The 13,880-nt window shown below is 41.7% G+C and overlaps 1 protein-coding gene across 4 annotated transcripts in view; it reads right to left on the bottom strand.

Moving 5' to 3' along the window:
• The window catches only part of SEMA5B (semaphorin 5B), a 267,003-nt gene that overhangs the window by 192,016 nt on the left and 61,107 nt on the right, over nt 1–13,880 (bottom strand). For 2 of the 4 annotated variants that reach the window (XM_063161766.1, XM_063161769.1), the window contains exons 2-3: nt 11,850–11,986; nt 526–749 (exon numbers count right to left, since the gene is read on the bottom strand). The gene's annotated coding sequence lies outside the window, so the exon portion shown is untranslated. The remainder of the gene's footprint in view (nt 1–525; nt 750–11,849; nt 11,987–13,880) is intronic. The other 2 variants (XM_063161768.1, XM_063161767.1) reach the window with 1 other exon arrangement.

The following is a 13,880-nucleotide window of genomic DNA, read 5'->3' as shown; positions in this document are numbered from 1 at the left end:
CTCTGGCAAAATACACCAACATTATTTGGGATTTGAAGTAGTATATAACCAGGGCCTGCAGCAGTGACCCACCTTTTTAGTCAACTGTGATTTTCCCACCCATTATACAGCAGCTAAAAAGTTGCATCAATTCCCTACACTGCAGCAGGCACACATTTCTTTTATAACCAAATGATTAGAGGAACATGCATGCTTTATAGACAGTCTGAAATATAAGGTTCCTAACAAAGTCAAGAGAGAAAGTCCCACTGAGTCTAATGACAGCCGAGTTAAGTCATTGAGCCACTGGAAAATGCTGCGTCTGTCATTCTTTGCCTTTTCCAGAATCACAAATAGGCTGTGGCAGCCTCAGGAACAGTGGCCAAGTCTCCAGCTCCAAGATTTGTGCTTTAACTACTTGACATATCCTCTCATCACTGGAGCAGGAGACAGAATGATCAGAGACCAAAACCCCTTGCACTGAGCCATCTGAAAATATCATGTTTCAGCCCAACAGAGACGTGTGTCATTCCATCAGTAACTCACCAGCCCAGAGGACAAGTCCAAGACAAATGTCCTGGCAGCAGTCCAAGGTCAGAGTCCCAGAAGGTAAAGCCGTCAGGAATGGGTGATGTAAACGCTCCCTCTCAGAGACAGTCCCACTGCAGTCTTCTCTGAATCCCTGGGACTCTGCAAACTTCCTTCTCTGGCATGCCTCTTTGGACTTCTTCCTTCTAATTTTCACATAAGCTTGTTTGTGGATGATTTATCTATTTAAGAAAAAAAAAGGCACATTTTTCCTCCATTAAAAAAGAAGCGCATCTGCATTTGGCTGACACAAATAATGGCGTTACAAAGGCCTCTTTGAGGAAGGATCTCTCTACTTCATGTCCTTCCTCTTTGCTGAGTTATGTGACAAAGATCCTGGGAAAATAGCTCATAAACTTCATGGTAAGCACCACTTCCCCTTCTCCCTTTTCCCTCCTCACAATTTTTTTTAAACAATTTAAATTAGCCCATTCTGGGTCTGAGCATTGAGTCTGGTATGTCACAATTTCTGAAGAGCCTACTTTTCTTCCATCACAGACCAGGACACAGAATCCCTATGCAGTGTAAACCTAACTCAGCCTAATTTTTCCAAAGACCATTTATTTTTACTTTCTGGTATACACAAGTGAGTAAATATTACTTGATAGGCTAGAATTTCATGAAACCCAACTAAAATGAGGGCTCCAGATCACTAGATGCAGCATAAACATATGGTGAAAACTTTGTAATTGTCCCCAAGACTACAGAGGCATCCTGTGAGGCGGCCAGGAAAGGAACTGAAGTCAATTTCTGAGTCCCTGTGTAGAGCCTTAAACACAAACCATCTTTCCTCCATATCTCTGTTCTCAGAAAACACATATTCTCTCAGTTTCTGCCTAGCTAGCAAATATCAAAAGCAGTTTTCTGCCTCTAGTATCAACTCAGTTACAACAATTTTAATTGCAATTGGTTTTCTAAGTCATCGTCTCCTCTCACAGTAATTTTTGCTGAAAATTTACCTCCTGTCATTGCATGGGCTCCATTCTAATCAAGCCACACTTTTCTCTCCACACTTTTGGCACTGCATTTAAAAATCAAAGTGCCAAATCCCTCTGTGAATCAAAGTGCCAAATCCCTCTACTCAGATGCAGCACTTATATATGCCTATCAAATTCAGAGAGAAGTCAAACTTTGACCCTAAATAAGTTGATATATGAAAACATGACAGTGCTTGTTTGGCTGGAGGAAAAAAAGACATTACTTTAAAAGCCTTTACTTAATTCTTTGTATCTGTATTACAAAACAAGCAATTATAAATCTCCTCAGATTGTTCTAAACAGTACAAGTAAACCTATCAAAATGAGATGCACATGCCAGCATCTCATAAATGCCTTTCCAAGCAGAAATGTTAAGCAGAGTTGCAGCCCTGCTTCAGGTCAGTGCAGTCCTGTAGTAATTACAAGTGCTAAGAACAGAGCAAAGACCAGATTCAGGGCAGAACCCATCCTTTTTCAGCTTTAAAGAAAATAAATTTCAAAGAGAGCCCAAGAAAGAGTGAAGGAAACTTCAGAAAAGTGATGAAATCCCAAGCCTGCCACTATATGCAGAGCTAATGATGGCTCTGTAAGTGAGCTGCAGACCAACGGCACAAAGGATGGAGAATCTGCCAGACACTGACAAGCCCAGATAAAATGAAGAGTTATACACACTAATAGAGAAAGACTTGTTTCCCCCAGTGATGAACTACTCTGTTCAACTGCAGAGCCAAAGCAGACACAGATCTAGTCTGTGGGATCTAACCAAAAAAATGTGGCTGACACCTACTTAAAGGAGGGAAGATATTTTAAGTAAGTCCTTAATTTACCAACACAGGAAAGACTTCCCCCACAAAGCACTGCTCATTTTACATAGGGATAAAGATGCTGGGGGAAGACCACTTGGCATTTGCACCCTAAGGAGAAACTCAATGTCACAGCATAAAAGACTAAAGCTGGAATCAGTTACATAGCTGGGTCCAGTACATGCTAAACAGTAGTTGATAAACACTTGCCATGTGCTATATAGGCCCAAAAAAATATTTTGGCTGTACCCCATGGAAGCGTTATCTTTCCTATGGCCCTGGAACACTACGAGTGTAACTTTCATAGGTTACTGTTCATCTGCTTCAACGCCTCATATGAGAGCTGGATTAAATCTGTGACTATCCCCAGCCAAAGAGATTGAGTTACTGCACCAAAATCTCTTGTGCTGACTCCTGATAACTCACATTTACTTTCCTCAGCCTTTACAGCTTCTTTATTTGACATTTACTGCCAGTGCAACTGCTGCCATTGTTTCCACAGAAAATCACAAACACTTTGTTACTGATTTTCACCAAAGAGCAGAGAAGATCTGAGAGTAAATGGGATGGCAAGTTCTCCAAGCAACAAGCAAACTTTTGATTGCAACAGAAACCTAGAAGCAAAAACTGTAAATCTCACAACTGGAGTGCGAGTTTGCAGCTAAGGTGACTTATACATCCAGTAAGGGATGCTGCAGAACCAAGAGACAGGACAGATTGCAAAAATGGACTCACTTGTACTGCAGAGGAAATAATGTCCACAGCAGTACAGATGATTTCCTGCAAGTGTTTATGTATTTGCACTGGGGAAAGAAACTTGACTAGCAACCAGGTTTCCATCTAAAAATCTCTGGTAGGTGGAAACTACTAATTTTCCACTTCTCCAATGAAAATCTCAAAACTCAAAGATCTCTATAAAGCAATGTTTTTACAGGAATAAATTTATCTTTCAGCCAGCTCTCTAACACACACATCCATAGTAGCATGTAATAACCAGTGCTAGTATTTAGGCTGCCCTATTTTCCTTGCTGAAAGCAATACTACTCTATTTGTCTTTAGGACATCTCCCATTTTCATTTCAGATAATTACAGAATAAAATCTACTGTCTTCTCCACTTCCATTGCAGACAGAGACCAAGGCCTAAAGACTTATTTTCCAGTGTACAGTTACATCCCTAGCAAGCTCTGCCCATCAGATTATTCCATTAATTTTCCAAATGACATGAGATCACAGTTTTACATTAATTTCCTGATGATTATCTAGGTCCTGGAAAAATTGCATCAAATTTTGAGCAGCTCAAATCCTTATGAGAATTCTGTTTTTTAAACACAGTAATGATCAGCTGTTTTGGACAATAGAAACCACTTCCATGCACCGGATGCTACCCTTTCATTTTCAGACATTGCAAAACTCATCAGCTGGCAGTCATTAATTGTTAGCTGGGATCCCTATGCAACCTCATCAATTTGTGCCTATCAGTATATTTAAAATAAAGCAAGAACTATCAACTCTATATCTGTGCTACAAAAAGATAAACAGTTTTGTTAATCACTTGCCTTTACTGCATCAGAATCACTGATTTAAATATCAGTATCAGTTCTTGCACTGTTCACCAATTTTAGTGAACTTGCACTGGAAATTCATTTGGCTCACTTTTACTCAGATGTGAGATTCTGGCAGTAGGCATTTGTTGTCTCTTTTCCATAAAGCCTTCCTGGCAACACAGAGACAAGGCTGTTTTCAGACATGCTCCTAAAATGAGCTGTAAGCAGGCAGGAGCCCAAGAGCCCATTTGGAGCAGCAAGCCCTGCAGGTCGGGTATTAAGATCACCCACTGTGTAACAACAGCCATGGGGTCAGCTCTGCCTCGAGGAAACAGCAGGAGTGGAATACAAGAGTAGGATTTCCAGCAGGTACCTCTGAGGTGTCCACTGTCCTCACACAGTGAAGAGCGAAGCACCCAAACCCCCCACAACCCCATGAAGAGTCCCCCCCAGGCTTTCTATAACACAGTTTTGACCAGGCACAAAAGTCATGAGGCTGTAAATCTCCATCACCTGTACAACCACAGCACACTTGAGTTTTTGTTTCATATTATGAAGATACAAAATATCCAATTTCTTTCTTTGGTGTTAGAGAAACAAGAAGGATTCTACAATGCTACCATAGTGCCTTTATGCAAACACGGATTATTAATGCAACTAATGGTCATGATGGACAAGGCTGACAGAGCACCACTGGACTCTGCTGTTGAACCCACTGTATCAGGCAGGAAAGAATGAATGTCACACTTGCTGATTTCAGAAAACAAAGTATTTGTACCTAGTTTGTCATAACTACCTCATTAAGCAAATGATTTCCCTTTTCTGCCGGCCCCTAACCATCTGAAAGTTTAGCCTCATTTCCAATTTGAATGTGCCCTTTATTAAATTGAATTCACTGTTCTTTGTGTTACCACTTGTGTTATGTATCATTTCCTTTTCCTGGTATTAAATGACCCTTAAGATGATCATGCTGCCATTAAGCATTTCTCTAGATGAAACTGGCTAAATTCATTCCTGCTTCTGTATCTCCTTTAATGGTGCAGTGTTCCTTTGGAGTCTGGTTTCTGACATTAAGAGCATGATCTTGGTGCATGATGCTACAGGTGTGATCTCAGCAACAGCATAATGACACGTTTGTAAATTTTCTTATCCCAGCTAAGCTGTTTTGATAACTCCCATCAACAAATACTTTTCCTGACTGCTTTCATTTTGCATCAGTCATCTCAGGATAGATTTGCTGATTCAGACCAGACACTTCCCTGGTGGCACCACAAACACCTACACATGGAATTAAAAACCCATTGGGCCTCAGTACTGCCCAAGCCTTTGGCAGACAGAGCTGGCAATCAGGTTCACAGTGATGTGAGAGGCACTGGCTTATGCTGTCAAACAGGAATGAAGTTAAGAACTTTTATGTTTTCCTAAATCTTGAGCTCTGGGGTACAGGATTTACTGTGGGATTGGGACTCCAAACAACAGTAAGGTCAGTGCAGTTGTGAGTTTCAGCTAAGCTGCCTGTGCCTTCATTTACATATTGTTTTAACTTAGCTGTTTTTCATGTGCATTTTACCTTTCCACTGTTCAAGTGCAATTTGTCACAGTCATTTCCTCACTTGTGATCCTTTCCTGTATGTCTTTCTCTGGTCCTGGACCAAACCCCATTTTCGAAAGACATTTCTGAGCTACCTTAATAAGGCTTAGCCCATATTTCAAATCAGCAACAATGGACAGAAGTAAGAAAACTTGTCAGTTCAGTTCAGGCACAGACATCCCTCCCATGCCTTCTGCATGTGTGCATGGGCAGTCACACAATCACACCTGCTTCTTCACCTGTAGGATCAAACCTCTTGAAATTCTTCCGTGGTTAGCTTGCAAATAACTTATAACCCAACCAGAGACCCTCCTAGAAGATTGGTAACAGTACCTTCATTCTGCCTGCCAAAGCTGTTCACTTCTAAGGCTTTTTTTAAAAAACAAATATGGATATGGACATATATATGTATGTGTGAGTGTATGTTTGCATGTTTATGTCTGTGTGCATATACATACTTGTCTGCATATTTATGTATACAAGTATAAGTATATATGTATAGTTACACAGACACTTATTTGTAATTTTGGCCTCATATGCCCCCAAAGAACAAAGCACTTGAAAATTATTCTTCCAGTAGGGCTATGACAGCATGGTGAAAATCTCTCTGCTCTTAATTAGTCAAAGGCTCTTAAACTCAGGGACTTATAAACTACCAGAAGTAGAAATCTATTGAATGTAAGTAATGTGCTTTAGATAAGCAGCAGGGAATAAAGTACAAGATGGCCCAGTGTTACTTGTCTTGACAAAGTTTTACTTTTCCTGGGTCAGTAGCAGAGTTTTAGTGTTCTTTCTTTACTTTTAATGAAACTTTATCACAGAATCTCCCCTGTACCATGACCTGGAATTCAGAAAAACAATGCAACAGCCTATATATATTTTTCTGATTATATTTTCCAGAGCCAATTTCACACAGACTGTTTATAAGTCACTCACCAGAAAGCAGAAAAGAAGAAAATAACATTTTCCATCTCTTTACTGAAAAGCAAAAAGCCTCAAACCAAACAAAATTGTACACAGCTGTGTGACACCAGCAGTGACTTTTATGATACCATATGCCCCGCTGAATGGTGTTTCACTCAGCTGATGTAGCCTTACTGAAAGGTTAATAAAGAGGCATGATCTTCGGCTAATAAAGGCTGAGTCTGTTATAAAGGAGATAGATTTCAATTTGCAAGGAGAAAGAGGGGAGGGAAAGAGACAGGCAGGAGAAATCTCTGCTGAGGGCTCTGTTGGCACGCCATGACTCGCGGTGCAGGGACAAGGGGCCTTTTATGGGGGTTCACTATGACAGCACATGGGGCAGGCAGAGCCAGGACCTGCCCCAAAGCCCCCTGCAAGGTTCTTTCCCCAGAGCCACATGGCAAACCCAGAGCTTGTTTTCCAGCTTAAGCATAAGAGAAACCAACATCTCAGTTCTCATCTCCTTCTGTATCTGACACTATTTATCACTCTGGTGGGCTACATTACAATTAAAAAGATATGAGGGGGTTGCCAGCCTGGGGGGCTTTTTCCATCTAGGGTGCAAAAGAAAGTCTGAGATGCAAACTACTTTAGAAGCACACACATGGAATTGTGAGATGCACCGTCCCTGAGAGACAGGGCTGGGCCACCCACAGGCACCAAACAGCCTTCAGAGGAGACAGATCCTCACCTGCCCTTTCTACCACTGCCTAGAAAGTGGGAAACCAAGGTGATTTTTACTGAAGCAAGCCTTCCTTTCACATATGCATTTCTGCAGAGCCTGGCAGCTGCTTCCAGCCTCCCAAGAAAGCATTTCCAGCACACCCTGTCCCAAGACCCTCTGTTCCCCCCACACACACTCAAATCCCATCAAGGTAAACAAGTGATAAGACTTCAGGATTAGGTCTACTGACCTCAGAAGGAATTTTGCTCAAACAAGCACTAAGCCTGGAAGGATTTTGTCCTTACTGAGAGGCTTCTAAAGGTTTCCCACATAAGAGTTTCAGGAAAATGACTTGTGGAATTTACATCCCACTTTGCTCCCTCAGACATTTTGGCAGCTTATCCTGGAGGACACCAGAGCTGGCACTCAGACAAGACGTCAGCTCACAGCCTAACAAATTATTGATTCTCTCCTCACTTTGAAGCAAGGCAACAACAAACTCCTAAATGCACTGCATCCTTCACTATCTCCCTCCAGAGAAATACCCATCTGTAACACTGGCAGTAAGGGGGTGTTTCCATCCCGGGCCATCTCAGGTAGACAGAGCTCTGTGCTTATGTAGTTTGTTCTCGATGCCCAGGTGAGATTTCTGCACAGAACAACTTTCAAATCCACACTGAGACACAGTGAGACATATATACAAATATTTGAGTGCACATATGTGAAATAGATTGAATTTGGAGTACAGAAGGTGTCCAACAGAAAATGGGGTTAAGAGTTTGTTTTCCCCAGTATCACATTATTAAGAGATAAACAGAATTTTCCATGCGTCATACACTTAATGAGCTCCAGATTGAGGACACAAAAAGATCTTGACATTGGCTTGAAGAAACAAAATGTTCAAAATGATTTTGACAACTTGAGGCACTTCATCATAAAAGGCACATCACCACATAAGCATCAGTTTTTTGCAATTCCTGTTACTTTTCTTCAACTAATAGCAACATTCCCCATGCTTTTTTGTTTTCCTTGAGCTCTCTTCACTGCCCACTCACTAGGGATGTAGGTTCTCCCTTGACCCACTGCTCTGCAAGGGCTGTGCCTTCTTCTGCTGCTGGTATCCCAACACAGCAGCCCCCAATGCCAAAACCAGCACACAGCCACCAAAAAGTGCTGGTGACTCAGCACTAGACTGATGTAATGAGCAGACTGAAGAGTAACATCTACTTCTACCTCTCTGGGTGTAGTTGTGGGAGCAGCTTTCCCTTGTGTGAAGGGCTAGAAATGAGGCTATTTGATGGAATCCATCAGGGAATGCCTCGTTGGGATATACAGGAGAGGCCAGGAACCAAACCCAATAGCTGCAGCTTGCAGTTGTTCGATACATCTCGTATGCGATGCCTCTCCCTGCCTTGCACCAGCTCACATTAAGACTAAAAGGGGTCCCTTGGGCAAATTCTGCATTCTCACAACTTGGAATACAGATAAATCCAGCAGCTCATCTATTCTGCCTTGAAATGTTTCCCCTGCACCTGAAATCAATATGGTCTTCATGCAAATTTTTACTACATGTGCTGCATGGATTCTAAACATTCATTCAGTCAACACACCTAAATAGCTCAGAAAATGATATTATAACTTAGCAAGTCAATGATCTACAATTTTATATCTCCCTAACCACATATTTATAAACAACACTATCAACATTGTTAAGGCTACTGTGTGAAACTCTTATACCATTTCTAAATGTATTTTTTTGAAAATCCTACTTTTATCAGAAATATTAAACAGCAATTTCTTTTGCTCCAGGCACTCTATTCTCATTAAGATTGATACAACAGAGATTTCAAATGTGCAAAATACCCTGTACCACAAATACTTTTTATTGTCCTTGTGAATTGCAGTATGTCCCAATTTCAAGAGTCTGCTTTGCTTTAGATAACGTTGCCAAGTTACTAAAAAAAACCATCAGCAGTGGACTGTTTGCGTCCCAGGGTCATAATAATGTATCCTGGTGATACTGAAACATCAAGATGTAAACAATCAAGAGACAGAAGGATGTTGACCCAAGTGACCAAGTCTAAAAAAACCTGCATTTCTAAAGCAAAGCAGGATTTTGACCATGGGATAGTAATGGTATAGGTACCTGCAGAACTAGGTGCTGATTTTAGCATTTCTCAGATGAATTTGCAAACAAAAATTTCATATGTTGGGCTCACAGCAGAACAGAGACCTCAACAGATGCAGATTCCTATACACTGAAGAGGCTGGAATAATCACTCCTAGCCCCAAGGCAGAGAAATAGGAGAACATTTGTTTTCAATATTTAAATCAACTAATGCTGCAGGATATCTCATCATTAATACAAACACACATAATAACAGGCAGAGGATAGCACTGAGACAGACACCTATCCTGCCACATGGTTTTGCAGCCTTAAAATACCCTGCATAGAAATCAAATCTGAGCCACTATTAGCTGCAGCAACATTTTTTAGGAGATGGACTGATAACAAGACAAGGCAGATCGTGAATCTTTTATTGGGCTGATATATAAGCTGTAACACATGAGCCTTCAGGCCAAAGTCTTCAGGGGGCTGGCAGCAGAAAGAACATTTCTGGCCTGAAAGCATCTCAGTGTTTCGAGCCAACACAAAGTCTCCACCTCTGCCCATTTTATCTCAAGCAGCTGAAAATATTTTTTTGCAGCCTGTTTGTGACAGTGACAGTGACAACCTGCACAAACCCAGCAGGCCCAACAGAAAAGTCCTTACTGCTTAAGTGCTCTGTTTGGTCGCTGTCCACCCAGGCTATTTATGGAGCAATCACAGGGACACTCACAGCCCAATCATGGTGACAGGCAAGTTTTGCAAGAACTACAGTCACAAAATTAGCAATTCTCTGTGAAAACACACAAATTCTTTCCCCTGTGACATTTGGGGGTCCCTGGAAGTGACCATTTCAAATCTCCTGCAATTACAGTGCAACTTAAGGGAGGAAAAATACCATTGTCAAGGTGTTTCTCAGAGATGAAGGGATGTGGCCAGGAGTGACTTACATTGCTTTAGATAAGGTTTCCATACAAACATAAGGGCCACTTAGCAAGGACTTGAACAAGGTGTTTCCAGACTAAAAGACTGAAGGGGTGTTGGTTGAGTTAAAAAGCTGAGCTCTGAAATTTGGCAGTGCAATAATTCAGAACCTGCAGAGACAATCATAGGAGCCAAAAAGGAAAACAACTTTATTGTTGCTCACATAATATCACAAAATTTGTGAAACACAGAGGGTTTAAGCAATCTGGCCACCAGGATCAGAAACTTAACTGTGATCTCTTACATCTGCAAAACACCTTTTGCAGCAGAAAATGGGGTGGATTTTTCAAGTCTCTAGGAAGCACATGAGTACTGAAATAAGGTTTCCAGCAGCAGTAAGGCTGAAGTGGTGAGAAAATCTTTGGGAAATTTTTTTCCTTGAGCCAAAACAATTTGTGGTACCTTATCAGTTCTGCTAAAATTGTGTCTGAAAGACAAAAAAGGGAAGAAAACTGTGAAAGCTATGAAAAGGGGAAAATCAGACATGGAGAAGCTTTGAGAAGCATAAAACATTCTGAAATAAGGTTTTGCTTCTGCATGTTCTGTATTATGCATCTGAAGATAAACATTTCTTAAAACAAAGCATTTCTGTGAACCCCATACAAAGCTTCCTCCCTCCCTCACCTAAGAATTTTCTTTCCAGTTTTGCAATTGTCTGTGTTTGATCCTATTCAGAATAAGTGCAAACATTAAAATCCTCCATAAAACATAGCTTTTGTCCATATTATAACTTACACCTAAAACTCCATTCTTCTTTGTAGGGACAATGCATCTGAGCAGTTCACCAAATGTTCTGTGACTCTTTATTAGGCATCTAAATATTTTTTTAAATATAAACTCATCTGGAGAGGAAGACATGAAGCCAGATAGCACTCAGCATACACCAGACTGCATTTTCAGACAAGCCAGTTAGAAGCATAAGGCTATGAATAATCTGATCCCAACTATCCCAACAAACAGGAGAAATAATGAAAGCAAAGGGGAGAGGGAAAGAATTCAAACAGGCAGTGTATGTAAGATAACAACAGTGCTGGAGCACCACTGTAGTGTAGCCAGGCTGTGGCAGGCGATAACATTCACTCCCCAGAGAAACCTTCAGGTTTATGACAAATCAAGGATGATGCTCAACAGCCATTTGATGAGTTCTGCAACAGCTGCTGAGGTCTGCATGCCACTGCAACACAGCTGGAAATGCACGGTGCCACAGCATTAACTGGATAATGACTCAGGGCTTGCCAAGCACTGAGTATCAGTAAATTTTTCTGATGAGTTATTTGTGTCCATAATCAGCTGTGAAACTCTTTAGTAAAGATGTTCTCTGAAAAGGAGGATTTGTCTGCAAAGCAAGCTACTGTTGTTAATAAAGTTTTCTGGCCTCAAAGCCTCAACAAACTGGACTCAAAACCATGCTGCAGGCTTAGGGCAGTTAAATGTTTTCCCAGTAATGGAAATTTAAGGAATATTTAAAAGACAGAAAACATGGTAAATGAGTTAATTGGTGGACCTTCGTATATGAAATGGAAGATGTGCGGGGGGAGCAGAAGAACTACAATGCACCCATGACAGTAGGATCAAGGATGAAATATTTTACATCATTGGAGGGCCATTTTTGACTTGGAAAAAAAATCCTAATAGTGCAATCACTTACATCTTGATTGTAAGACATCATGTGCTCTGATAAAGGCTGGCACCAGCTTTCCCAGTGAGCAGAATCCAAGGAACAAATTGTGGCACAGGCAGTTCCAGTTCCCTCAGTCTTGCCAGAGAAAAGCTGTATCCACTTCACTGCAAGAAACATTAAGCATCAGGCTGTGTGCAGCCACCCTAGAGGGAAAACAAGGGGCAGAACAAAGCTTGCTGCTTCCCTTCACTCCATCATGGGGAAATGAGCCAGTGCAGGAGGAAATATTGTGGACAACACAGTGGGGGATTAGACTCTACTCCCTATGCACAGGGACAGGTCAGGCCAACCCAGCTCTTCTAGTTTGGCTTTTTTTGTGCATAGAAGAAAATCCCTGGCACAGCTCTCAGCCATGGGATGTCTCCTTTCACTGAGTGATTGCTCTGGCCAGTTACAGGAGCTCTCTCTGCACTGGGGAGCAGTGCTGCAGTTGTCATCACCATCCCTGGGACCGGAACCAGCAGCAGCTGCCGCGTTCTTGGGGAGCCCATGAATCACTGCCCACAAAGAGGTGACAAGGGAGGGTATGGCAGGTGATGATCTGCGGAAGGAAGGCAGAGGTACATTCCTTTCTTTGCCTAAATACGTGAAAAATCAGCCTCAGCCCAGACTTAAGACATTCACACATTGCCACACTGACCAGTCTTTTCCCATCCCTCACAGGTCAAAGGCATCAGCCTTAAAGAATGTAAATTAAATAACAATCATTGCCTTCTTTATTATACTAATGCCTAGAGCATGGAAAGGGGGGCAGGGGGAACCTAGCAGAATCTTACTCTGATTTACATCAAATACCATTTGTACTTTTCACTAGCTGCCTGAGGGAGAGGAAAACCACAGAATGAATATGGGGGGTCTTTGTCATCACCAAAAGAAGAGAAGCACAAGAAAAGAGCAGATGGGAGAGGATGAAAAGAGGAAAAGGAAGTATTTCAGAGAAGTGAGTTTATAGCTGTTGTTTCTTCAGCATTTCACAGGTTCAGATTGTGCACATATGCTGAGGAAGGAGAGGAGGTTTCTACAGCCAGCAGCAGAGGCTGTGGTACTTTTCCAGGGGTTTCTACTACTCAGAAGCTGAGTCCTAGGAACTGTTCCATAAGAGACTTCCAGGAACAACAGTGATGAAAGCACCAGTTTTGCAAACATTAGAGGAAATGGACTCATTTTAATGGATTCTCAGCATGTTTAACATGGCTTGTCTTGTACTGAGGGTAGGGACAGAGCCCACACAGCCCATAAAGACAAAGACGGAACATTTGCTACAGATGCCTGTTCATGCAGCTGTACCAGTGAGTAACTGTTGGTGCAGAAGGTTCTCCAACAGGAGCTGCAATGCTGAGAAAAGCTGTTTTCCCCGCATTTTCCTTGGACAAGCTGGCAATGACTACACAGAGCACAAACCCCTCTTACTCTCCTCACATGACAGGTGTGTCATGCTGAGCCCTCACAGAGACCATGGCAATCAAGCAGAACAAAACAACATCCAGACTGGTTGGACTGCCTCCTCAAGCAGCCTCAGTGGTAATCAGGCCTTTTATTCCCTTGTGCATGATGACCTATCAGGAGAAACCATCATTGTCAATGCTCAATTTTATCCCAAATCTTGCACTGGCTGGTCATTTCTTTAAAGCACTGGTTTCTATAGTTACACAAAAATGAGTGCTGTGCCTGGTTCCTAAGGAAATGAGACCAAACGTGCAGTATGACTTTCTCTTCTTCCTACTAACTTGAGAACTCATGGACCAGCTTTTATCCAGAGCAGAGAGTGGAGGCTCTCAGGATAAGTATGTTCTCACAAATTTCATGAACACAAGCTCTGGACAGGATATAACTCCAAGAAAGGCTGAAATGTGAACTGAGACTGAGGAAGACACAGCTCTGCCTGGCTACAGAAGCAAAACAAAGAAACAAAATTCAGCCACATTAATTTCAGAGAAATTACCTTTCCCAAACATAAGGTTTAGAAACCATTTGTTTCTAAGGATCATTGAATTAATA

Source organism: Melospiza melodia, chromosome 8 (assembly GCF_035770615.1).
Source record: "Melospiza melodia melodia isolate bMelMel2 chromosome 8, bMelMel2.pri, whole genome shotgun sequence".
NCBI classification, from domain to species: Eukaryota; Metazoa; Chordata; class Aves; order Passeriformes; family Passerellidae; genus Melospiza; species Melospiza melodia.
Note: the sequence above shows the minus strand (reverse complement) of the source record. Positions and strands in the feature narration are given on the sequence as shown.